The sequence below is a fragment of the Scyliorhinus torazame genome, chromosome 1, assembly GCF_047496885.1.
Source record: "Scyliorhinus torazame isolate Kashiwa2021f chromosome 1, sScyTor2.1, whole genome shotgun sequence".
In the NCBI taxonomy this organism is placed as follows: Eukaryota; Metazoa; Chordata; class Chondrichthyes; order Carcharhiniformes; family Scyliorhinidae; genus Scyliorhinus; species Scyliorhinus torazame.
In genome coordinates this window covers 246,461,846-246,487,349 of record NC_092707.1, presented here as the reverse complement: position 1 = coordinate 246,487,349, position 25,504 = coordinate 246,461,846, and the positions used below count along the sequence as shown (strand labels likewise).

General features: G+C 48.4%; 3 non-coding genes and 2 pseudogenes across 3 annotated transcripts; all 5 read left to right on the top strand.

Moving 5' to 3' along the window:
• The first annotated feature begins 10,645 nt into the window (after positions 1–10,645).
• On the top strand, positions 10,646–10,758 carry LOC140430413 (U5 spliceosomal RNA). Its single transcript, XR_011949418.1, has one exon. It is a non-coding gene; the product is annotated as a U5 spliceosomal RNA (small nuclear RNA).
• Positions 10,759–12,081: 1,323 nt separating this feature from the next.
• On the top strand, positions 12,082–12,224 carry LOC140430460 (U5 spliceosomal RNA; annotated as a pseudogene).
• Positions 12,225–18,093: 5,869 nt separating this feature from the next.
• LOC140430408 (U5 spliceosomal RNA) lies at positions 18,094–18,209 on the top strand. The gene has a single exon (XR_011949416.1). It is a non-coding gene; the product is annotated as a U5 spliceosomal RNA (small nuclear RNA).
• Positions 18,210–19,516: 1,307 nt separating this feature from the next.
• On the top strand, positions 19,517–19,659 carry LOC140430453 (U5 spliceosomal RNA; annotated as a pseudogene).
• Positions 19,660–25,000: 5,341 nt separating this feature from the next.
• LOC140430376 (U5 spliceosomal RNA) lies at positions 25,001–25,113 on the top strand. Its single transcript, XR_011949400.1, has one exon. It is a non-coding gene; the product is annotated as a U5 spliceosomal RNA (small nuclear RNA).
• The last annotated feature ends 391 nt before the right edge of the window (positions 25,114–25,504 follow it).

Below are 25,504 nucleotides of genomic sequence, written 5' to 3'. Positions count from 1 at the left end.
CCCATGCAATTGTCCTACAGGTATGAAGTTCTCTCAGCTTCTTTGAATGGGAGTGTGGGCTGCATGGTGGATGAGCTGACTGGCCATGGCATTGTGATACAGGAAGCCATTCAAGTTGAAGGAGCATAAAAGAATATAGTGGTAGAAGAATGGATTTGGACGGGTCAGGCTCAGTGGGTAGGGCCTGAAATTATGATGATGGTGGATAAGCGGGAGGGGGTGGGGAGAGACCCTCTGTTAGGATAGTTACATGGAACGTGAGGGGGTTGGCAGGCCCAGTGTCGAGGTCGAGGGTGCTTGCACATTTGAAAAGTTTGAAAGCAAATGTGGCAATGTTGCAGGAGACTCACTTGAGGATGAAGGAACAGGGGAGGCTTAGATAGGGCTGAGTGAGCCAGTTGTTCCAGTCAGGCTTCGATAGTAGGGCGTGCTGGTTCTGGTGAATAAAAGAGTGAGGTGCCAACTGGAGAACGCTGTGGCAGATCAGGGAGGTAGATACATGATAGTGAAAGGGGCATTGGAAGGGAGGTTGGTGGCATTGGTAAGCGTGTATGGTCCCAACCAGGATGATGCAGCGTTTGTAAAGAAGGTATGTGGGGCCATCCCTGACTTGGATTTACATGAATTGATAGTGGGTGGAGCCTGGAATATGGTGCAGGAGCCAAAATTGGATAGGTCATGACTGCGATTGCTTACTCAGTCGGGTGGGGTGAAGGAATTGGCTGGGCTAATGGTGGAAATGGGAAGAGTGGATCCTTGGAGGTTCTTCCACCAGTGGGAGTGGAAGTATTCTTTCTTCTCTTCAGTTCATAAGGCCTATTCGCAGATAGTTTGTTTGTGGCGTGTAAGTCGGTATTGGACACGGTCAAGAGGTTGGAATATTCGGCAATTGTGATATCGGACCATGCATCACACTGTGTTGATATGGTGTTGGAGAAGGGAATAGTGCAGAGGCGGGGGTGAAGATTGGATGTGGGGCTGTTGCGGGACCGAGGGTTTCGTGATAAGATTGAAAAAGTGATTGTGGAATATGTGAGGTTTAATTGTACGAGTGAGGTCTCGCAGCCGGTGGTATGGGAAGCTTTGAAGGCAGTGGTGAGGGGGGGAGGTGATATTGTTTAAGGCAAAGATGGATAAGGAGGAGAGAGTGGAACAACAAAGGTTAATAGATGAGATATTGGAAGTGGATAGGAGGTATGCAGAGGATGTGGCTCCAACACTGTTGGAAAAGAGGAAGGAGTTGCAGGCGAGTTTTGACTGGCAGTCTACGAGGAAGACGATGCGTCAATTGAGGTGGGCGAGGGGGACGGTCCACGAGTATGGAGAGAAGGCAGGACGCATGCTGACAGGTCAACTTCGGAGGGAGGTGGAGGCGAGGGAAATTGATTAGGTGCAGGATAAGAAATGTGATTTACGATGTCCTTTCTGATGGAACCTGCACCATGTTTTTTTTTAAAAAAAATAATATTTTATTGAAAATTTTTGGTCAACCAACACAGTACATTGTGCATCCTTTACACAACATTGTAACAATACAGATAATAATGACCTTTTTAAGTTTAAACAAAAACAACAACAAATAAATAAATATTAAATAACAAAAAAATAAAAACTAGCCCTAATTGGCAACTGACTTGTCTCAGGCCACACCCCCCCATCCCCCCCCATCCCTCCCCCCCACCAAGTCCTGGGCCGCTGCTGCTGCCTTCTTTGTTCTCCCCTATCTATCTTTCCGCAAGATATTCGACGAACGGTTGCCACCGCCTAGTAAACCCTTGAGCCGACCCCCTTAGGACGAACTTAATCCGCTCTAACTTTATGAACCCCGCCATATCATTTATCCAGGTCTCCACCCCCGGGGGCTTGGCTTCTTTCCACATTAGCAATATTCTGCGCCGGGCTACTAGGGACGCAAAGGCCAAAACATCGGCCTCTTTCGCCTCCTGCACTCCCGGCTCTTGTGCAACCCCAAATATAGCCAACCCCCAGCTTGGTTCGACCCGGACTCCTACTACTTTCGAAAGCACCTTTGTCACCCCCATCCAAAACCCCTGTAGTCCCGGGCATGACCAAAACATATGGGTATGATTCGCTGGGCTTCTCGAGCACCTCGCACACCTATCCTCCACCCCAAAAAATTTACTGAGCCGTGTTCCAGTCATATGTGCCCTGTGTAATACCTTAAACTGAATCAGGCTTAGCCTGGCGCACGAGGACGACGAGTTTACCCTGTTTAGGGCATCTGCCCACATCCCCTCCTCAATCTCCTCCCCTAGCTCTTCTTCCCATTTCCCTTTTAGTTCGTCCATCATAGTCTCCCCTTCGTCTCTCATTTCCCTAGATATATCCGACACCTTACCGTCCCCCACCCATTTCTTTGAGATGACTCTGTCCTGCACCTCTTGTGTCGGGAGCTGCGGGAATTCCCTCACCTGTTGCCTCGCAAAAGCCCTCAATTGCATGTACCTGAATGCATTCCCTTGGGGCAACCCATATTTCTCGGTCAGCGCTCCCAGACTCGCAAACTTCCCATCCACAAATAGATCTTTCAATTGCGTTATACCTGCTCTTTGCCACATTCCATATCCCCCATCCATTCCCCCCGGGGCAAACCTATGGTTGTTTCTTATCGGGGACCCCCCCAGTGCTCCGGTCTTTCCCCTATGTCGTCTCCACTGTCCCCAAATCTTCAGTGTAGCTACCACCACCGGACTCGTGGTATAGTTCCTTGGTGAGAACGGCAATGGGGCTGTCACCATAGCCTGCAGGCTGGTCCCCCTACAGGACGCCCTCTCTAATCTCTTCCACGCCGCTCCTTCCTCCTCTCCCATCCACTTACTCACCATTGAAATATTAGCGGCCCAATAATACTCACTTAGGCTCGGTAGTACCAGCCCCCCCCTATCCCGACTACGCTGTAAGAATCCCTTCCTCACTCTCGGAGTCTTCCCGGCCCAAACAAAACCCATGATACTCTTTTCTATCCTTTTGAAAAAAGCCTTCGTGATCACCACCGGGAGACACTGAAACACAAAGAGGAATCTCGGGAGGACCACCATCTTAACCGCCTGCACCCTCCCTGCCATTGACAATGCTACCATATCCCATCTCTTGAAATCTTCCTCCATCTGTTCCACCAACCGCGTCAAATTTAGCCTGTGCAATGTGCCCCAATTCTTAGCTATCTGGATCCCCAGGTAACGAAAGTCTCTTGTTACCTTCCTCAACGGTAGGTCTTCTATTTCTCTACTCTGCTCCCCTGGATGCACCACAAACAGCTCACTCTTCCCCATGTTCAATTTATACCCTGAAAAATCCCCAAACTCCCCAAGTATCCGCATTATTTCTGGCATCCCCTCCGCTGGATCCGCCACATATAGTAGCAGATCATCCGCATATAAAGATACCCGGTGTTCTTCTCCTCCCCTAAGTATTCCCCTCCATCCCTTGGAACCTCTCAGCGCTATCGCCAGGGGCTCAATCGCCAGTGCAAACAGTAATGGGGACAGAGGACATCCCTGCCTTGTCCCTCTATGGAGCCGAAAATATGCCGATCCCCGTCCATTCGTGACCACACTCGCCACTGGGGCCCTATACAACAGCTGCACCCATCTAACATACCCCTCTCCGAACCCAAATCTCCTCAACACCTCCCACAGATAATCCCACTCCACTCTATCAAATGCTTTCTCGGCATCCATCGCCACTACTATCTCCGTTTCACCCTCTGGTGGGGCCATCATCATTACCCCTAACAACCTCCGTATGTTCGTGTTCAGCTGTCTCCCCTTCACAAACCCAGTTTGGTCCTCATGAACCACCCCCGGGACACATTCCTCTATTCTCATTGCCATTACCTTGGCCAAGACCTTGGCATCTACATTGAGGAGGGAGATTGGTCTGTAGGACCCGCATAGTAGCGGATCCTTTTCCTTCTTTAAAAGAAGCGATATCGTTGCTTCTGACATAGTCGGGGGCAGTTGTCCCCTTTCCTTTGCCTCGTTAAAGGTCCTCGTCAGTAGCGGGGCGAGCAAGTCCAAATATTTTCTGTAAAATTCAACTGGGAATCCGTCCGGTCCCGGGGCCTTTCCCGTCTGCATGTTCCTAATTCCTTTCACCACTTCTTCTACCGTGATCTGTGCTCCCAATCCCATCCTTTCCTGCTCTTCCACCTTGGGAATTTCCAGCCGATCCAAAAACTCCATCATTCTCTCCCTCCCATCCGGGGATTGAGCTTCATACAATTTTTTATAAAATGTCTTAAACACTTCATTCACTGTCTCCGCTCCCCGCTCCGTCTCTCCATCTTCGTCTCTCACCCCCCCTATTTCCCTCGCTGCTCCCCTTTTCCTCAATTGGTGTGCCAGCAATCTGCTCGCCTTCTCTCCATATTCATACTGTACACCCTGCGCCTTCCTCCATTGTGCCTCTGCAGTGCCTGTGGTCAGCAAGTCAAATTCCACATGCAGCCTTTGCCTTTCCCTATACAGTCCCTCCTCCGGTGCTTCCGCATACTGTCTGTCCACCCTCAAAAGTTCTTGCAACAACCGCTCCCGTTCCTTACTCTCCTGCTTCCCTTTATGTGTCCTTATTGATATCAGCTCCCCCCTAACCACCACCTTCAACGCCTCCCAGACCACTCCCACCTGAACCTCCCCATTGTCATTGAGTTCCAAGTACTTTTCAATGCATCCCCTCACCCTTAAGCACACCCCCTCACCCGCCATTAGTCCCATGTCCATTCTCCAGGGTGGACGCCCTCTTGTTTCCTCCCCTATATCCAAGTCTACCCAGTGTGGGGCATGATCCGAAATGGCTATAGCCGTACATTCCGTTCCCCTCACCCTCGGGATCAATGCCCTACCCAACACAAAAAAGTCTATGCGTGAATAGACTTTATGGACATAGGAGAAAAACGAGAACTCCTTATTCCTAGGTCTACTGAATCTCCACGGGTCCACCCCTCCCATCTGCACCATAAAATCCTTAAGCACCTTGGCTGCTGCCGGCCTCCTACCAGTCCTGGACTTCGACCTATCCAGCCTTGGTTCCAACACCGTGTTAAAGTCTCCCCCCATTATCAGCTTTCCGGTCTCTAGGTCTGGGATGCGTCCTAGCATTCTCCTCATAAAATTGGCATCGTCCCAATTCGGGGCATACACGTTTACCAACACCACCATCTCTCCCTGTAATTTGCCACTCACCATCACGTATCTGCCCCCGTTATCCGCCACTATAGTCTTTGCCTCGAACATTACCCGCTTCCCCACTAATATAGCCACCCCCCTGTTTTTCGCATCCAGCCCCGAATGGAACACCTGCCCTACCCATCCTTTGCGCAACCTAACCTGATCTATCAGTTTCAGGTGCGTTTCCTGTAACATGACCACATCTGCTTTAAGTTTCTTAAGGTGTGCGAGTACTCGTGCCCTCTTTATCGGCCCGTTAAGCCCCCTCACGTTCCACGTGATCAGCCGAGTTGGGGGGCTTCCCACTCCCCTTGCCGGTTAGCCATCATCTTTTTCCAGCTTCTCGCCCAGTTCCCACGCAGCTGTATTTCTCCCAGACGGTGCCCCCCCCCCCCCCCCGCCCATCCTTTCCCGTACCCACTCCCCCTTTCCCCAGCAGCAGCAACCCAGTAATTGCCCCCTTCCCCCCCCCCCCCCCCACCCCCCCCCCCGCTAGACCCCCCGCTAGCGTAATTACTCCCCCCATGTTGCTCCCAGAAGTCAGCAAACTCTGGCTGACCTCGGCTTCCCCCTGTGATCACGGCTCGCACCGTGCGGCGCCCCCTCCTTCCTGCTTCTCTATTCCCGCCATAATTATCATAGCGCGGGAACCAAGCCCGCGCCTCTCCCTCGGCCCCGCCTCCCATGGCCAACGCCCCATCTCCTCTCCCTCCCCACCTCCCCCCATCACCACCTGTGGGAGAAAGAAAAGTTACCATACCGCAGGATTAATCATACAATCCCTCTTCGCCCGCCCCCCCCCCCCCCACTCGTCCCACCACTTTGTCCAAACGTTCATTTTCGTAGTCCAATCATTCCAATTTTTCTTCTACAATAAAAGTCCACGCTTCATCCGCCGTCTCAAAGTAGTGGTGCCTCCCTTGATATGTGACCCACAGTCTTGCCGGTTGCAGCATTCCAAACTTTATCTTTTTTTTGTGAAGTACCGCTTTGGCCCGATTAAAGCTCGCCCTCCTTCTCGCCACCTCCGCACTCCAATCTTGATAGACGCGGATCACCGCGTTCTCCCATTTACTACACCGAGTTTTCTTCGCCCATCTAAGGACCATTTCTCTATCCTTAAAACGGAGGAATCTCACCACTATGGCTCTGGGAGCTTCTCCTGCTCTCGATCCTCGCACCATAACTCGCTATGCTCCCTCCACCTCCAACGGACCCGTCGGGGCCTCCACTCCCATTAACGAGTGCAGCATCGTGCTCACATATGCCCCGACGTCCGCCCCCTCCACACCTTCAGGAAGGCCAAGAATCCTCAAGTTGTTCCTCCTTGCGTTATTTTCCAGTGCCTCCAACCTCTCCACAGATCGTTTCTGGTGTGCCTCCTGTATCTCCGACTTCACCACCAGGCCCTGTATATCGTTTTCATTCTCTGCTGCTTTCGCCTTCACGACCCGAAGCTCCTGCTCCTGGGTCTTTTGTTCCTCCTTTAGCCCTTCGATCGCCTGTAGTATCGGGGCCAACAACTCTTTCTTCATTTCCTTTTTTATCTCCTCCACGCAGCGTTTCAAAAACTCTTGTTGTTCAGGGCCCCATATGAAACTGCCACCTTCCGACGCCATCTTGGTTTCTGCTTGCCTTCCTTGCCGCTGCTCCAAAGGATCCGCTGCAATCCGGCCACTTTCCTCTCCTTTTTCCATCCGTGTCCAGGGGGAACACCCTTCTGGTTTACCGCACGGTGTTTTTAGCCGTTAAAATTGCCGTTGGGGCTCCTATCAAGAGCCCAAAAGTCCGTTTCACAGGGAGCTGCCGAAACGTGCGACTCAGCTGGTCATCGCCGCACCCGGAAGTCTGCACCATGTTTGTTGAATGCTTGTTCGTTAGTGCTATCGTTCAGTGCTGTGTGTAAACACGGAAAGTTTTTCACGGCCCCACGTCACCACCCCTTTTGACGCCCAATAGCTGTTAATGGAACAAGTTTGTCCCAGACAATAGTTCAGAGGAACTAGTCTGTCGACAGAACCCGACTCATAGTTGCTCTCCTAATTCGAGAGGCAGCCCCCCACGACGACCACATTCTTACCCATTCTTGCAGGTTGCACAGGCAGTGGAGAAACGGCATTGGTCCTTGCCCTGCCTGAGGACCCTCCTCTGGTCAGCTACGCTCGGGTAGAGCACATACGGCATTGATCACCGTTCTACCCGGGGATTCCATCCAAATCTTACCCGCTGCGGCCCATATGCACCCCATTTTGGCTCGATTACATTCAAAATTCTTTTGTTTGGTTTCAGCAACCCTTAGGATTGCTTCCCTATGCTATTTACATCCTCAAACACTAGGATGGTAAATGACACAGGCTGCGAGACGGCTCGCAGCATGGCAGTATTTTCTTAGATGTCTTGTCCGAATATTCGGTAAAAAAAAAAATGAGGGAGTCAAACACGGTGACCAACAAAAAGGGAAATTGGCACTAAAAGACAGATATGCTAACATACAAAGATGTTAAACAAGTTAGTAACAGAAACTATGCTTGATTCACATAATTCCTGAAGGACCAGGAAGAAAGATGAGACGAAAAGGAAGAGAAGAGAAGAAAGAATAGAACAATGAAGTCGTCATACGTGTTTTTTGTCGTTATTGTAATTTGTATCCAGTTCTGCGCGAATGCGAACCCCCTGACCCCAACCCCCCCCCCCCCCCCCCCGGCCGTCAATGATTCACTTCCCCAAGGCACCCAGAGCCCAGTGACAAGTAACAACACACCATCATGGTGTGATACGTTTATAACATGGTACTCCCTTTCATACGTAATTGAATCCCTTTTAGTATTGGCGATATGCTGCAGCATCGTGCAGACTATCCACATGAGAAAATGGCGAAGGAGAGCCCACCGCTCTCGCACCCCGGTATACAGGATGAGATCCCCTATTTTCGGTTTTCACCAGGCCCCCGAACCCCTTGATCTACAATAAAGGACATTTGTTTGCGTCATTTTGTGAATAAAGACAACTGAGAGAATGTAAACCTCTGTGCTTGACTGCCAAGCCGGAGAAACTTGTGTTGCTGCTGTTTGTATATTTAAAGTGTTGTAGATTACTTTTGATTGTCTGAGTGAGGATAGTTTATTGAGGATAGTTAGAGGTACCATTTTTTAAATGTTGTAATGCAAGTGCCTGTTGTGACATAGCGTCACTTAGAATTGTTAGTTAAACATTTTCATACATAGTTAGGGTCAGTGTAGAGGCCATGGAAGAGTGCTCGCTGGGTCAGGAAGTGAAGACGACACAGTTATGTGATCCTTCACACTTCGCGTTAGGGATCACAAGGTGGGTGTATAGCCACCTGGATTGGCCACTTCCCGACTTAAAATGAAGGTCCGCAAAGAATGCAGGGAAATTCAGCCAAGCCAGGAAACACTAGCAGGTGCAAAGTTTCCTGTGTATTAGAACTTGCAGAAACCCAGACAGCACTGAAACTCACAGCCATCTGCATACTAATGAGCGATCCCCGGGAACAATTGAAGCATGTAAGGTGAATAAGGCCAAGTCAGACTCCTCGGCACCAGGAGGAGCCAAGACAAAGGAAGGCCACAGAGGTTAGGACACTTAGGGACCGCCCAGCGATCAGGGAACAGCTCCAGTATTGGAGAAATCGATCCAAGTGATCGGAACCTAGTCCAATCACTTGGAGCCAGATACGGGGTCCACCCCAAACGGCGCGAAGCCCCTGAGGACTATAAAGTAGAGCCCCCAAGTTCAATTTGTCCTTCTTGGCAGGGTCACTCAACAGCTCGAAACAACTCTTGACAGTGACCTGCCTAGAAGCCGCATCAACCAAGTAAGTCTCCAGTCAACGCACGCTATGAGATAGGTGCTACTAGCTACCAGTCTATGCCAGCTTTTGAATCCTGCAGACTCAGAATCGAATGAAAGGCCATTTGTTCCACCGACCTGGTGGGCCAGTTCCAAGCTAAGTGTAGGTCTTATAGTGTTAGAGATCGTCTAGTAAGTAGAGTTTTATGCATGAGTAGTGATTGACTGTGTGTAATAAATGTGTTTTGATTTGAAACTTACTAACTGGTGTATTGAGTTATTGATCAGCGCTTGAACTTGAACCTCGTGGCGGTATCATAAAGATACCTGGCGACTCTAGAGCAAAGGTTATAGAAACAGAGCAAATTAAGTAAAGACAGAACGAGCAACGAATTTAGAGCCAACCAAAGTTAGAAACAAGATTTCCAACCTTGCTTTACTATCCCTCTCAAGGTTGAGGTTGTTCACTATATGAGACTTTGGGCTTCCATTGCCTATCTTGTCATAGGAACATAGGAACAGGAGGAGGCCATTCAGTCCCTTGGGCCTGTCCCACCATTTAATGAGATCATCGCTGATCTGTGGCCAAACTCCATGGCCGGGATTGTTAAAAGGGCGGCTAAGTGTTGACGGTGGTGTACCCGCTGATGTGTTTCACGCAGGTGCCATCGCGCCTCTTGGCCCAGCGACTCCATGGCCCACATGGGGCCAGCACGGCGCCGGAGTATTCCACGCAGCTCTGGCTGCTGATATGCTGCCCTGCATATCATATCCACATGGTGGGCCCACACAGCGGGCTGGCGTGGAAGAAGGTAGGCCACCACCAGATGGGTCATGACCCCTGATCGCGGGTCTGGCCGTCGTGAAGGCCCCCCGGAGAAGCATGCTGGCGGGAAGTCGGCTGGTCGACCGCAGAGAATCGCCGCAGGGGCCTCTTTCAACGCCCCCGACTGGCGCCGCATCGACTGTGCGCTCGCGACTAGCGTCAATTCTCCAATCACTGGAGGTTCACGTCCCGGCGTCGGACCCGATCGCGGGTCCGACACTCCATTAAACGCCCGTGCGCCGAACGCGATTTCGGAGCGGAGGTTCAGAGAATCCCGGCCCATATACCTGCCTTGGGTCCATATCCCTTAAAATCTTTGCTCAGCACAAGTCTATCTACCTCAGATTTAAAATCAACAACTTTTCTAGATTCGACCGCTGTTTGTGGGGGAGAGGTCTAAACCTCGACCACCTTTTGTGTAAAGAAGTGCTTCATAGTGTCTCTCCTGAATGGTTTAGTCCTAACTTTTCGACTTGTCTTGGGAGATTGAATTGCAAAATCATTTGGGAAGTACAAAGAGTTTGAGAAAAGCAATGAAAACCGCCTGAGCAGCAGAGTGCCCACAATCTTGCAGCTCCTCTTCTCCGGGAAGTGCCAGATAGGCCCCGCCCACTCATCTACATAACTTAAATTCTGTACGAAAGCTCAAGACTTATTCCTCTTTCTGTAAACATTAACGGGTTGCAGTTAAATATGAAAATCTATATCAATTCAATGGTTCATACTACGGTGCGGATGTTGAGTGGCAGTGTGTGAAGTCAGTGTGATGTTAAAGAGCTCCATACGAGGTGGGTAATGAGTAAGTTTGATATATATGTTAGTGCTCTGGTTTCTCTTCAAATCGTATCAATCTTTCGCCTTTTACTAAAGATTTCCGTGGAAAGGAGCACTCAGGGTTTTAATTATTTTTTTGTGGCCCTGCTTCTGTGGGGCTGATTTAAAGTTAAAAAACAGATTGCCCTTGTTTTCGTTGGCCCCGTTTACATTACTTTGTGATTATACTGGAACATGTGCATTAGAGGCTGCACTTTAACTCTCCTACTAGAGGTGTAATGCCTCTTTACAAATATTTTTTTAAAAAATGTCTGATTCCTTTTTTCCCCAATGAAGGGGCAATTCAGCGTGGCCAATTCACCACCCTGCACATCTTTGGGTTGTGGGGGTCAAACACCAGGAGAAACTGACCCAAAATGTCACATCATCATCATAGACTCCCGACAGTGCTGAAGGAGGCTATTTGGCCCATCTCAGTCCCCACCTACCCTTCAAAAGACTGACCCTAAGATATACCATATATTATAATTATATGCTAATCATTTGGCCTAAATGTATTTCCAAATTTGCAGATGTTAAAAAGTGGGTGGGAGGGTGAACTGTGAGGACGATGCAGAACATTTCAGTGGGATTTGGACGGCCTGGGTGTGTGGGCATTTGTTTGGTAGATGCAGTTAAATGTGAGGTGATCCGCTTTGGTCGGAAAAATAAAAGGCAGATTATTATTTGAATGGGTGTAAATTGAGAGAAGAAGAAGCTCAGCGATACCTTGGACACTACAAACAAGCACCAAGACCTAGCTTGGCTGGTGGTGACAAGAACTCTTCCCCCCTCACATTCTTAATGTGCACTCGAAGGCTCTGTGCTGTTGCGTGCTGCCCTCGGAGTGGCTGTGGGGGAAATGAGACGGTCATCTACATCCTTCTGGAATGTGCCTTTGCAAATAAGGTCTGGAGAGAGATGCAGTGGTATTTGTCAAGGTTCAGCCCGAGCAGCTCTGTGACACAGGACTCAGTGCACTACGGACTGTTTCCAGGGACACACACCGAGACAAACATCAACTGCTGCTGGAAGGTCATCAACTCGGTGAAAGACGCTCTTTGGTCTGCCCAAAACTTGCTGAACTTCCAGTACAAAGAGCTGTTTTCGACCAAGTGCTGCAGACTGGCACATTCCAAGGTCCAGGGCTACGTGCTGAGGGACGCGCTCACGCTTGGGGCAGCTGCCGCCAAAGGCGCAATGGGGAAAGACCACTGTGTAAGGTCTTACCAGCAAATGTACACCGAGGGGCGGGTAACAGTGTAAACCCCCCTCGATCTGGGTCATTAACACTCCAATGTATAAAAGAAACATGACAATGCAAATATTTAAGAAGGAATTGTAACGTAAAGAGCGATATCTGTGTAATGTTATCAAAATTGAATGGAAGAAAGCAAGGGAATGTGTAACTCTGATGGAAATGTACAGTCAAGACAATTCAAAATGCTCTGTAATGTTTATGATAGATTTTATGAAGAAAGTATATTTTTTGAAAAAAAAATCTTTTGCCTTTTACTAAAGATTTCCGTGGAGAGGAACACTCAGAGTTTTAATTAATTTTTTGATGCCCTACTTCTGGTGGGGCCTGTTTTAACTCTAAAAACAGAAATGTTGTCAGACTCGGTGAGTGGTGTGTAGTTTTGGAAATCTTTAGTTTGATGTGGCAGAAGTAATACAATTCTGGTGGCATTTCTGCTGTACTTATTCTTCATTCTAATACTTCCGCCAATTATTTGAATTGACATAAGCACAGTGGCTAGCACTGCAGATTCACGGCACCAAGGTCCCAGGTTTGATCCTGCCTCTGGGTCACTGTCCGCGTGGAGTTTGCACATTCTCTCTGTGTTTGTGTGGATTTCGCCCCCACAACCCAAAGATGTGCAGGGTCTGTGGATTGGCTACGCTAAATTGCCCCTGAATTGGAAAAATGAATTGGGTACTCTAAATTTTTTTTAAAAAAATTGACAGATGAACTTTGCATGTCAAATCTTTCACAGATTTTAATGGGCTCTCTTGCGTTACACAAAGTCTTTAATGCTAACACCAAGTGTCACTCTATGTTGATCTGTGGTGTTGCAACGAAAATTCTGGATTGTGCCTCGCGCTTTGGTCGGAGAAACGGCAGGAATCCCCGTCTTAAGTCGCATACAGAGAGACAAACATCTCCGGTGGTTTGGTGCCACATTTTGTTTTAAAATGCTCCTTGGTTTCTATGTTAAATATGCGATATACTAATCGCTGTTGTTGTAGAGATGCTATCAAAGAAACTCTCTATCTGGGCGAGACGGAGGAGACACTTTAAAGTGTCTTTCATGGGAGATGGTGACCTCCTGGTCCTGAATTTGTCATACAGGCACCTAGGGGGGACGCAGAGGGCAGCAGCCCCATGCAATTGTCCTACAGGTATGAAGTTCTCTCAGCTTCTTTGAATGGGATTGTGGGCTGCATGGTGGATGAGCTGACTGGCCATGGCATTGTGATACAGGAAGCCATTCAAGTTGAAGGAGCATAAAAGAATATAGTGGTAGAAGAATGGATTTGGACGGGTCAGGCTCAGTGGGTAGGGCCTGAAATTATGATGATGGTGGATAAGCGGGAGGGGGTGGGGAGAGACCCTCTGTTAGGATAGTTACATGGAACGTGAGGGGGTTGGCAGGCCCAGTGTAGAGGTCGAGGGTGCTTGCACATTTGAAAAGTTTGAAAGCAAATGTGGCAATGTTGCAGGAGACTCACTTGAGGATGAAGGAACAGGGGAGGCTTAGATAGGGCTGAGATAGCCAGTTGTTCCAGTCAGGCTTCGATAGTCGGGCGTGCTGGTTCTGGTGAATAAAAGAGTGAGGTGCCAACTGGAGAACGCTGTGGCAGATCAGGGAGGTAGATACATGATAGTGAAAGGGGCATTGGAAGGGAGGTTGGTGGCATTGGTAAGCGTGTATGGTCCCAACCAGGATGATGCAGCGTGTGTAAAGAAGGTATGTGGGGCCATCCCTGACTTGGATTTACATGAATTGATAGTGGGTGGAGCCTGGAATATGGTGCAGGAGCCAAAATTGGATAGGTCATGACTGCGATTGCTTACTCAGTCGGGTGGGGTGAAGGCATTGGCTGGGCTAATGGTGGAAATGGGAAGAGTGGATCCTTGGAGGTTCTTCCACCAGTGGGAGCGGAAGTATTCTTTCTTCTCTTCAGTTCATAAGGCCTATTCGCAGATAGTTTGTTTGTGGCGTGTAAGTCGGTATTGGACACGGTCAAGAGGTTGGAATATTCGGCAATTGTGATATCGGACCATGCATCACACTGTGTTGATATGGTGTTGGAGAAGGGAATAGTGCAGAGGCGGGGGTGAAGATTGGATGTGGGGCTGTTGGGGGACCGAGGGTTTCGTGATAAGATTGAAAAAGTGATTGTGGAATATGTGAGGTTTAATTGTACGAGTGAGTTCTCGCAGCCGGTGGTATGGGAAGCTTTGAAGGCAGTGGTGAGGGGGGAGGTGATATTGTTTAAGGCAAAGATGGATAAGGAGGAGAGAGTGGAACAACAAAGGTTACTAGTTGAGATATTGGAAGTGGATAGGAGGTATGCAGAGGATGTGGCTCCAACACTGTTGGAAAAGAGGAAGGAGTTGCAGGCGAGTTTTGACTGGCAGTCTACGAGGAAGACGATGCGCCAATTGAGGTGGGCGAGGGGGACGGTCCACGAGTATGGAGAGAAGGCAGGACGCATGCTGACAGGTCAACTTCGGAGGGAGGTGGTGGCGAGGGAAATTGATTAGGTGCAGGATAAGAAATGTGATTTACGATGTCCTTTCTGATGGAACCTGCACCATGTTTGTTGAATGCTTGTTCGTTAGTGCTATCGTTCAGTGCTGTGTGTAAACTCGGAAAGTTTTTCACGGCCCCACGTCACCACCCCTTTTGACGCCCAATAGCTGTTAATGGAACAAGTTTGTCCCAGACAATAGTTCAGAGGAACTAGTCTGTCGACAGAACCCGACTCATAGTTGCTCTCCTAATTCGAGAGGCAGCCCCCCACGACGACCACATTCTTACCCATTCTTGCAGGTTGCTCAGGCAGTGGAGAAACGGCATTGGTCCTTGCCCTGCCTGAGGACCCTCCTCTGGTCAGCTACGCTCGGGTAGAGCACATACGGCATTGATCACCGTTCTACCCGGGGATTCCATCCAAATCTTACCCGCTGCGGCCCATACGCACCCCATTTTGGCTCGATTACATTCAAAATTCTTTTGTTTGGTTTCAGCAACCCTTAGGATTGCTTCCCTATGCTATTTACATCCTCAAACACTAGGATGGTAAATGACACAAGCTGCGAGACGGCTCGCAGCATGGCAGTATTTTCTGAGATGTCTTGTCCGAATATTCGGTAAAAAAAAAAATGAGGGAGGTACACTGGTGACCAACTATAAAGGGAAATTGGCACTAAAAGACTGATATGCTAACATACAAAGATGTTAAACAAGTTAGTAACAGAAACTATGCTTGATTCACAGAATTCCTGAAGGACCAGGAAGAAAGATGAGACGAAAAGGAAGAGAAGAGAAGAAAGAATAGAACAATTAAGTCGTCATACGTGTTTTTTGTCGTTATTGTAATTTGTATCCAGTTCTGCGCGAATGCGAACCCCCTGAACCCAACCCCCCCCCCCCCCCCCCCCCCCCCCCCCCCCCCCCCCCCCCCCCCCCCGGCCGTCAATGATTCACTTCCCCAAGGCACCCAGAGCCCAGTGACAAGTAACAACCCACCATCATGGTGTGATACGTTTATAACATGGTACTCCCTTTCATACGTAATTGAATCCCTTTTAGTATTGGCGATATGCTGCAGCATCGTGCAGACTATCCGCATGAGAAAATGGCGAAGGAGAGCCCACCGCTCTCGCACCCCGGTATACAGGATGAGATCCCCTATTTTCGGTTTTCACCAGGCCCCCGAACCCCTTGATCTACAATAAAGGATATTCGTTTGCGTCATTTTGTGAATAAAGACAACTGAGAGAATGTAAACCTCTGTGCTTGACTGCCAAGCCAGAGAAACTTGTGTTGCTGCTGTTTGTATATTTAAAGTGTTGTAGATTACTTTTGATTGTTTGAGTGAGGATAGTTTACTGAGGATAGTTAGAGGTACCATTTTTTAAATGTTGTAATGCAAGTCCCTGTTGTGACATAGCGTCACTTAGAATTGTTAGTTAAACATTTTCATACATAGTTAGGGTCAGTGTAGAGGCCATGGAAGAGTGTTCGCTGGGTCAGGAAGTGAAGACGACACAGTTATGTGATCTTTCACACTTCGCGTTAGGGATCACAAGGTGGGTGTATAGCCACCTGGATTGGCCACTTCCCGACTTAAAATGGAGGTCCGCAAAGAATGCAGGGAAATTCAGCCAAGCCAGGAAATACTAGCAGGTGCAAAGTTTCCTGTGTATTAGAACTTGCAGAAACCCAGACAGCACTGAAACTCACAGCCATCTGCATACTAATGAGCGATCCCCGGGAACAATTGAAGCATGTAAGGTGAATAAGGCCAAGTCAGACTCCTCGGCACCAGGAGGAGTCAAGACAAAGGAAGGCCACAGAGGTTAGGACACTTAGGGACCGCCCAGAGATCAGGGAACAGCTCCAGTATTGGAGAAATCGATCCAAGTGATCGGAACCGAGTCCAATCACTTGGAGCCAGATACGGGGTCCACCCCAAACGGCGCGAAGCCCCTGAGGACTATAAAGTAGAGCCCCCCAGTTCAATTCGTCCTTCTTGGCAGGGTCACTCAACAGCTCGAAACAACTCTTGACAGTGACCTGCCTAGAAGCCGCATCAACCAAGTAAGTCTCCAGTCAATGCACGCTATGAGACAGGTGCTACTAGCTACCAGTCTATGCCAGCTTTTGAATCCTGCAGACTCAAAATCGAACGAAAGGCCATTTGTTCCCCCGACCTGGTGGGCCAGTTCTAAGCTAAGTGTAGGCCTTTTAGTGTTAGAGATCGTCTAGTAAGTAGAGTTTTATGCATGAGTAGTGATTGACTGTGTGTAATAAATGTGTTTTGATTTGAAACTTACTAACTGGTGTATTGAGTTATTGATCAGCACTTGAACTTGAACCTCGTGGCGGTATCATAAAGATACCTGGCGATTCTAGAGCAAAGGTTATAGAAACAGAGCAAATTAAGTAAAGACACAACGAGCAACGAATTAAGAGCCAACCAAAGTTAGAAACAAGATTTCCAACCTTGCTTTACTATCCCTCTCAAGGTTGAGGTTGTTCACTATATGAGACTTTGGGCTTCCATTGCCTATCTTGTCATAGGAACATAGGAACAGGAGGAGGCCATTCAGTCCCTTGGGCCTGTCCCACCATTTAATGAGATCATCGCTGATCTGTGGCCAAACTCCATGGCCGGGATTGTTAAAAGGGCAGCTAAGTGTTGACGGCGGTGTACCCGCTGATGTGTTTCACGCCGGTGCCATCGCGCCTCTTGGCCCAGCGACTCCATGGCCCACATGGGGCCAGCACGGCGCCGGAGTATTCCACGCAGCTCCGGCTGCTGATATGCTGCCCTGCATATCATATCCACATGGTGGGCCCACACAGCGGGCTGGCGTGGAAGAAGGTAGGCCACCACCAGATGGGTCATGACCCCTGATCGCGGGTCTGGCCGTCGTGGAGGCCCCCCGGAGAAGCATGCCGGTGGGAAGTCGGCTGGTCGACCGCGGAGAATCGCCGCAGGGGCCTCTTTCAACGCCCCCGACTGGCGCCGCATCGACTATGCGCTCGCGACTAGCGTCAATTCTCCAATCACCGGAGGTTCACATCCCGGCGTCGGACCCGATCGCGGGTCTGACGCCCCATTAAACGCCCGTGCGCTGAACGCGATTTTGGAGCGGAGGTTCAGAAAATCCCGGCCCATATACCTGCCTTGGGTCCATATCCCTTAATATCTTTGCTCAGCACAAGTCTATCTACCTCAGATTTAAAATCAACAACTTTTCTAGATTCGACCGCTGTTTGTGGGGGAGAGGTCTAAACCTCGACCACCTTTTGTGTAAAGAAGTGCTTCATAGAGTCTCTCCTGAATGGTTTAGTCCTAACTTTTCGACTTGTCTTGGGAGATTGAATTGCAAAATCATTTGGGAAGTACAAAGAGTTTGAGAAAAGCAATGAAAACCTCCTGCGAAGCAGAGTGCCCACAATCTTGCAGCTCCTCTTCTCCGGGAAGTGCCAGATAGGCCCCGCCCACTCATCTACATAACTTAAATTCTGTACGAAAGCTCAAGACTTATTCCTCTTTCTGTAAACATTAACGGGTTGTAGTTAAATATGAAAATCTATATCAATTCAATGGTTCATTCTACGGTGCGGATGTTGAGTGGCAGTGTGTGAGGTCAGTGTGATGTTAAAGAGCTCCATACGAGGTGGGTAATGAGTAAGTTAGATGTCAATGTCAGTACTCTGGTTTCTTATCAAATCGTATAAATCTTTCGCCTTTTACTAAAGATTTCCGTGGAGAGGAGCACTCAGGGTTTTAATTAATTTTTTGTGGGGTTGATTTAAAGTTAAAAAACAGATTAACCTTGTTTTCGTTGGCCCCGTTTACATTACTTTGTGATTATACTGGAACATGTGCATTAGAGGCTGCACTTTAAATCTCCTACCAGAGGTGTAATGCCTCTTTACAAATATTTTTTTAAAAAATATTTGATTCCTTTTTTCCCCAATTAAGGGGCAATTCAGCGTGGCCAATTCACCACCCTGCACATCTTTGGGTTGTGGGGTCAAACACCAGGAGAAACTGACCCAAAATGTCACATCATCGTCATAGACTCCCGACAGTGCTGAAGGAGGCTACTTGGCCCATCTCAGTCCCCACCTACCCTTCAAAAGACTGACCCTAAGGTATACAATATACTATAATTAGATGCTAATCATTTGGCCTAAATGTATTTCCAAATTTGCAGATGTTAAAAAGTGGGTGGGAGAGTGAACTGTGAGGACGATGCAGAACATTTCAGTGGGATTTGGACGGGCTGGGTGAGTGGGCATTTGTTTGGTAGATGCAGTTAAATGTGACGTGATCCGCTTTGGTCGGAAAAATAAAAGGCCGATTATTATTTGAATGGGTGTAAATTGAGAAAATTAGAAGCTCAGCGATACCTTGGAAACTGCAAACAAGCACCAAGACCTAGCTTGGCTGGTGGTGACAAGGACTCTTCCCCCCTCACATTCTTAATGTACACTCGAAGGCTCTGCGCTGTTGCATGCTGCCCTCGGAGTGGCTGTGGGGGAAATGAGACGGTCACCTACCTCCTTCTGGAATGTGCCTTTGCAAATAAGGTCTGGAGAGCGATGCAGTGGTATTTGTCAAGGTTCAGCCCGAGCAGCTCTGTAACACAGGACTCAATGCACTACGGACTGTTTCCAGGGACACACACCGAGACAAACATCAACTGCTGCTGGAAGGTCATCAACTCGGTGAAAGACGCTCTTTGGTCTGCCCAAAACTTGCTGATCTTCCAGGACAAAGAGCTGTTTTCGACCAAGTGCTGCAGGCTGGCACATTCCAAGGTCCAGGACTACGTGCTGAGGGGCGCGCTCACGCTTGGGGCAGCTGCCGCCAAGGCGCAATGGGGAAAGGCCACTGTGTAAGATCTTACCAGCAAATGTACACCGAGGGGCGAGTAACAGTGTAAACCCCCCCCCCCGATCTGGGTCATTAACACTCCAATGTTTAAAAGAAACATGACAATGCAAATATTTAAGAAGGAATTGTAACGTAAAGAGCGATATCTGTGTAATGTTATCAAAATTGAATGGAAGAAAGCAAGGGAATGTGTAACTCTGATGGAAATGTACAGTCAAGACAATTCAAAATGCTCTGTAATGTTTATGATAGATTTTATGAAGAAAGTATATTTTTTGAAAAAAAAATCTTTTGCCTTTTACTAAAGATTTCCGTGGAGAGGAACACTCAGAGTTTTAATTAATTTTTTGATGCCCTACTTCTGGTGGGGCTTGTTTTAACTCTAAAAACAGAAATGTTGTCCGACTCGGTGAGTGGTGTGTAGTTTTGGAAATCTTTAGTTTGATGTGGCAGAAGTAATACAATTCTGGTGGCATTTCTGCTGTACATATTCTTCATTCTAATACTTCCGCCAATTATTTGAATTGACATAAGCACAGTGGCTAGCACTGCAGATTCACGGCACCAAGGTCCCAGGTTTGATCCTGCCTCTGGGTCATTGTCCGCGTGGAGTTTGCACATTCTCTCTGTGTTTGTGTGGATTTCGCCCCCACAACCCAAAGCTGTGCAGGGTCTGTGGATTGGCTACGCTAAATTGCCCCTTAATTGGAAAAATGAATTGGGTACTCTAAATTAAAAAAAAAAAATTGACAGATGAACTTTGCATGTCAAATCTTTCACATATTTTAATGGGCTCTCTTGCGTTACACAAAGTCTTTAATGCTAACACCAAGTGTCACTCTATGTTGATCTGTGGTGTTGCAACGAAAATTCTGGATTGTGCCTCGCGCTTGGGTCGGAGAAACGGCATGAATCCCCGTCTTAAGTCGCATACAGACAGACAAACATCTCGGGTGGTTTGGTGCCACATTTTGTTTTAAAATGCTCCTTGGTTTCTATGTTAAATATGCGATATACTAATCGCTGTTGTTGTAGAGATGCTATCAAAGAAACTCTCTATCTGGGCGAGACGGAGGAGACACCTTAAAGTGTCTTTCATGGGAGATGGTGACGTCCTGGTCCTTAATTTGTCATACAGGCACCTAGGGGGGACGCAGAGGGCAGCAGCCCCATGCATTTGTCCTACAGGTATGAAGTTCTCTCAGCTTCTTTGAATGGGAGTGTGGGCTGCAGGGTGGATGAGCTGACTGGCCATGGCATTGTGATACAGGAAGCTATTCAAGTTGAAGGAGCATAAACAAATATAGTGGTAGAAGAATGGATTTGGACGGGTCAGGCTCAGTGGGTAGGGCCTGAAATTATGATGATGGTGGATAAGCAGGAGGGGGGTGGGGAGAGACCCTCTGTTAGGATAGTTACGTGGAACGTGAGGGGGTTGGCAGGCCCAGTGAAGAGGTCGAGGGTGCTTGCGCATTTGAAAAGTTTGAAAGCAAATGTGGCAATGTTGCAGGAGACTCACTTGAGGATGAAGGAACAGGGGAGGCTTAGATAGGGCTGAGTTAGCCAGATGTACCAGTCAGGCTTCGAAAGTAGGGCGTGCTGGTTCTGGTGAATACAAGAGTGAGGATCCAACTGGAGAACGCTGTGGCAGATCAGGGAGGTAGATACATGATAGTGAAAGGGGCATTGGAAGGGAGGTTGGTGGCATTGGTAAGCGTGTACGGTCCCAACCAGGAATGAGCAGCGTTTGTCAAGAAGGTATGTAGGGCCATCCCTGACTTGGATTCACATGAATTGATAGTGGGTGCAGTCTGGAATATGGTGCAGGAGCCAAAATTGGATAGGTCATGACTGCGATTGCTTACTCAGTCAGGGGGAGTGAAGGCATTGGCTGGGCTAATGGTGGAAATGGGAAGCGTGGATCCTTGGAGGTTCTTGCAGCAGTGGGAGCGGAAGTATTCTTTCTTCTCTTCAGTTTATAAGGCCTATTCGCAGATAGATTTTTTGTGGCGGGTAAGTCGGTATTGGACACGGTCAAGAGGTTGGAATATTCGGCAATTGTGATATCGGACCATGCACCACACTGTGTTGATATGGTGTTGGAGAAGGGAATAGTGCAGAGGCGGGGGTGAAGATTGGATGTGGGGCTGTTGGGGGACCGAGCGTTTTGTGATAAGATTGAAAAAGTGATTGTGGAATATGTGAGGTTTAATTGTACGAGTGAGGTCTCGCAGCCGGTGGTATGGGAAGCTTTGAAGGCAGTGGTGAGGCGGGAGGTGATATTGTTTAAGGCAAAGATGGATAAGGAGGAGAGAGTGGAACAACAAAGGTTAATAGATGAGATATTGGAAGTGGATAGGAGGTATGCAGAGGATGTGGCTCCAACACTGTTGGAAAAGAGGAAGGAGTTGCAGGCGAGTTTTGACTGGCAGTCTACAAGGAAGACGATGCGCCAATTGAGGCGGGCGAGGGGGATGGTCCACGAGTATGGAGAGAAGGCAGGACGGATGCTGACAGGTCAACTTCGGAGGGAGGTGGTGGCGAGGGAAATTGATTAGGTGCAGGATAAGAAATGTGATTTACGATGTCCTTTCTGATGGAACCTCCACCATGTTTGTTGAATGTATGTTCGTTAATGTTATCGTTAAGTGTTGTGTGTAAACTCGGAAAGTTTTTCACGGCCCCACATCACCTCCCCCTTTGACGCCCAATAGCTGTTAATGGAACAAGTTTGTCCCAGACAATAGTTCAGAGGAACTAGTCTGTCGACAGAACCAGACTCATAGTTGCTCTCCTAATTCGAGAGGCAGCTCCCACGACGACCACATTCTTACCCGTTCTTGCCGGTTGCTCAGGCAATGGAGAAACGGCATTGGTCGTCGCCCTGCCTGAGGACCCCTGTTGTGGAAAAACATAGCCAGCACTTCGAGATTTCGCAAAGGTCTTTTATTCAACACGAAGTTCGTGGACGGAGTTAGAGTGGCCATGCAGTCCTTCTAATTGTCCGCACCTTACAAGAGCATAGCAGTACTTTATATGGTTCAATAAGCAATATTTAGAAAAACGAGGCATTCCTTTGATAAGCCCAGAGACAGAAAAGCGAGAAGTGTTAAACAACAGGCCTTGAATTCCCAGCCTAAGAACAATAGTAATTGTCTACTCTCAGCAAAATGTGCAGCTGTGCACTTGTTTACATAGTCTGACCTTCTGCCTATTACATGCAGAACTTCTTGACTGAAATAAAACTAATATATACATCATGCTTTGCCAAGTGTCTATTGCCATGAAATATAGTCAAGCAGCCAGTTAAGAATGAATACAGGGTATCAAGGCAACAAATCCGCCAACTAAAGTCCCTACTACAACCCCCCTCTGGTCAGCTACGCTCGGGTAGAGCACATACGGCATTGATCACCGTCCTACCCGGGGATTCCATCCAAATCTTACCCGCCGCAGCCCATACGCACCCCATTTTGGCTCGATTACGTTCAAAAATCTTTTGTTTGGTTTTAGCACCCCTTAGAATTGCTTCCCTATGCTATTTACATCCTCAAACACTAGGATGGTAAATGACACAGGCTGCAAGACGGCCCGCAGCATGGCAGTATTTCTTTGGATGTCTGGTCCTGCAAAGTTTCCTGTGTATTAGAACTTGCAGAAACCCAGACAGCACTGAAACTCACAGCCATCTGCATACTAATGAGCGATCCCCGGGATCAATTGAAACATGTAAGGTGAATAAGGCCAAGCCAGACTCCTCGGCACCAGCAGGAGTCAAGACAAAGGAAGGCCACAGCGGTCAGGACACTTAGGGACCGATCAGGGAACAGCTCCAGTATTGGAGAAATCGATCCAAGTGATCGGAACCTAGTCCAAACACTTTGAACCAGATACGGGGTCCATCTGAATGGCGCGAAGCCTCTGAGGGCTATAAAGTAGAGTCCCCAAGTTCAATTGGTCCTTCTTGGCAGGGTCACTCAGCAGCTCGAAACAACTCTTGACAGTGACCTGCCTAGCTGCCGCATCAACCAAGTAAGTCTCCAGCCAATGCACGCTGCGAGATAGGTGCTCCTCGCTACCAGTCTATGCCAGCTTTTGAATCCTGCAGGCTCAGAATCGAACGAAAGGCCATTTGTTCCCCTGACCTGGTGGTGGGCCAGTTCCAAGCTAAGTATAGGTCTTTTCGTGTTAGAGATAGTCTGGTAAGTAGAGTTTTATGCATGAGTAGTGATTGACTGTGTGTAATAAATGTGTTTTGATTTGAAACTTACTAACTGGTGTATTGAGTTATTGATCAGCAATTGAACTTGAACCTCGTGGCGGTATCATAAAGATACCTGGCGACTCTAGAGCAAAGGTTATAGAAACAGAGTAAATTAAGTAAAGACACATCGAGCAACGAATTAAGAGCGAACCAAAGTTAGCAACAAGATTTCCAACCTTGCTTTACTATCCCTCTCAAGGTTGAGGTTGTTCACTATATGAGAATTTGGGCTTCCACTGTCTATCTTGTCATAGGAACATACGAACAGGAGGCGCCATTCAGTCCCTTGGGCCTGTCCCACCATTTAATGGGATCATCACTGATCTGTGGCAAAACTCCATGGCCGGGATTTTCCAAAACGGCGGCGAAGTGTTGACGCCGGCGTACTGGAGTGTTTCACGCTGGTGCCATGGCGACTCGTGCTCCAGTGATTCCAATGCCCACATGGGGCCAACACGGCGTCAGAGTGTTCCACGCAGCTCCGGCTGCTGATATGCAGCCCTGCATTTCTGGCCGTGGGTCCGCGCATGCTCGCGGTGGCCGCTTCTGCGCCTGCCCCACGCGACATGGTGGACCCACACAGTGGGCTGGCGTGGAAGACGGTAGGCCACCACCAGATGGGTCATGACCCCTGATCGCATGTCTGGCCATCGTGAAGCGCCCCCCCCCCCCCCCCCCCGGAGAAGCATGCCTGCGGGAACTCGGCTGGTCGACCGTGGAGAATCGCCGCAGGGGCCTCTTTCAATGCCCCCGACTGGCGCCGCATCGACTGCGCGCTCGCGACTCGCGTCAATTCTCCAATTGCCGGACGTTGACGTCCCGGCGTCGGACCCAATCGCGGGTCTGACGCCCCATTCTCCGCCCGCGCGCCGAACGCGATTTCGGAGCGGAGGTTCAGAGAATCCCGGCCCATATACCTGCCTTGCGTCCATATCCCTTTATATCTTTGCTCAGCACAAGTCTATCTACCTCAGATTTAAAATCAACAACTTTTCTAGATTCGACCGCTGTTTGTGGGGGAGAGGGCTAAACCTCTATCACCTTTTGTGTAAAGAAGTGCTTCATAGTGTCTCTCCTGAATGGTTTAGTCCTAATTTTTCGACTTGTCTTCGGAGATTGAATTGCAAAATCATTTGGGAAGTACAAAGAGTTTGAGAAAAGCAATGAAAACCTCCTGAGCAGCTGAGTGCCCACAATCTGCAGCTCCCCTTCTCCGGGAAGTGCCAGATAGGCCCCGCCCACTCATCTACATAACTTAAATTCTGTACGAAAGCTCAAGACTTATTCCTCTTTCTGTAAACATTAACGGGTTGTAGTTAAATATGAAAATCTGTATCAATTAACTGGTTCATTCTACGGTGCGGATGTTGAGTGGCAGTGTGTGAAGTCAGTGTGATGTTAAAGAGCTCCATACGAGGTGGGTAGTGAGTAAGTTTGATGTGAATGTTAGTATTCTGGTTTCTCTTCAGATCGTATAAATCTTTCGCCTTTTACTAAAGATTTCCGTGGAGAGGAACACTCAGAGTTTTAATTAATTTTTTGTGGCTCTGCTTCTGTGGGGCTGATTTGAAGTTAAAAGACAAATTGACCCTTTTTTCGTTGGCACCGTTTACAATGGCTGCTTTCAACTCCATTTATTTGCTCTTTCTCCATAGTCCTTAATTCTTCGAGAAATCAAGAATTTATGAACTTCTGTCTTGAAGACACTCAATGTCACTGCCTCCACCGCCCTCTGTGGTAATTAATTCCACAGACCCACCACTCTCTGGCTGAAGAAATTTATCCGCATCTCTGTTCTAAAGTGACTCCCTTCTATTTTAAGGCTGTGCCCCCGGGTTCCAGTCTCCCCTGCTAATGGAAACAACTTCCCTACGTCCACCCTATCTAAGCCATTCATTATCTTGTAAGTCTCTATTAGATCTCCCCTCAACCTCCTAAACTCCAATGAATATA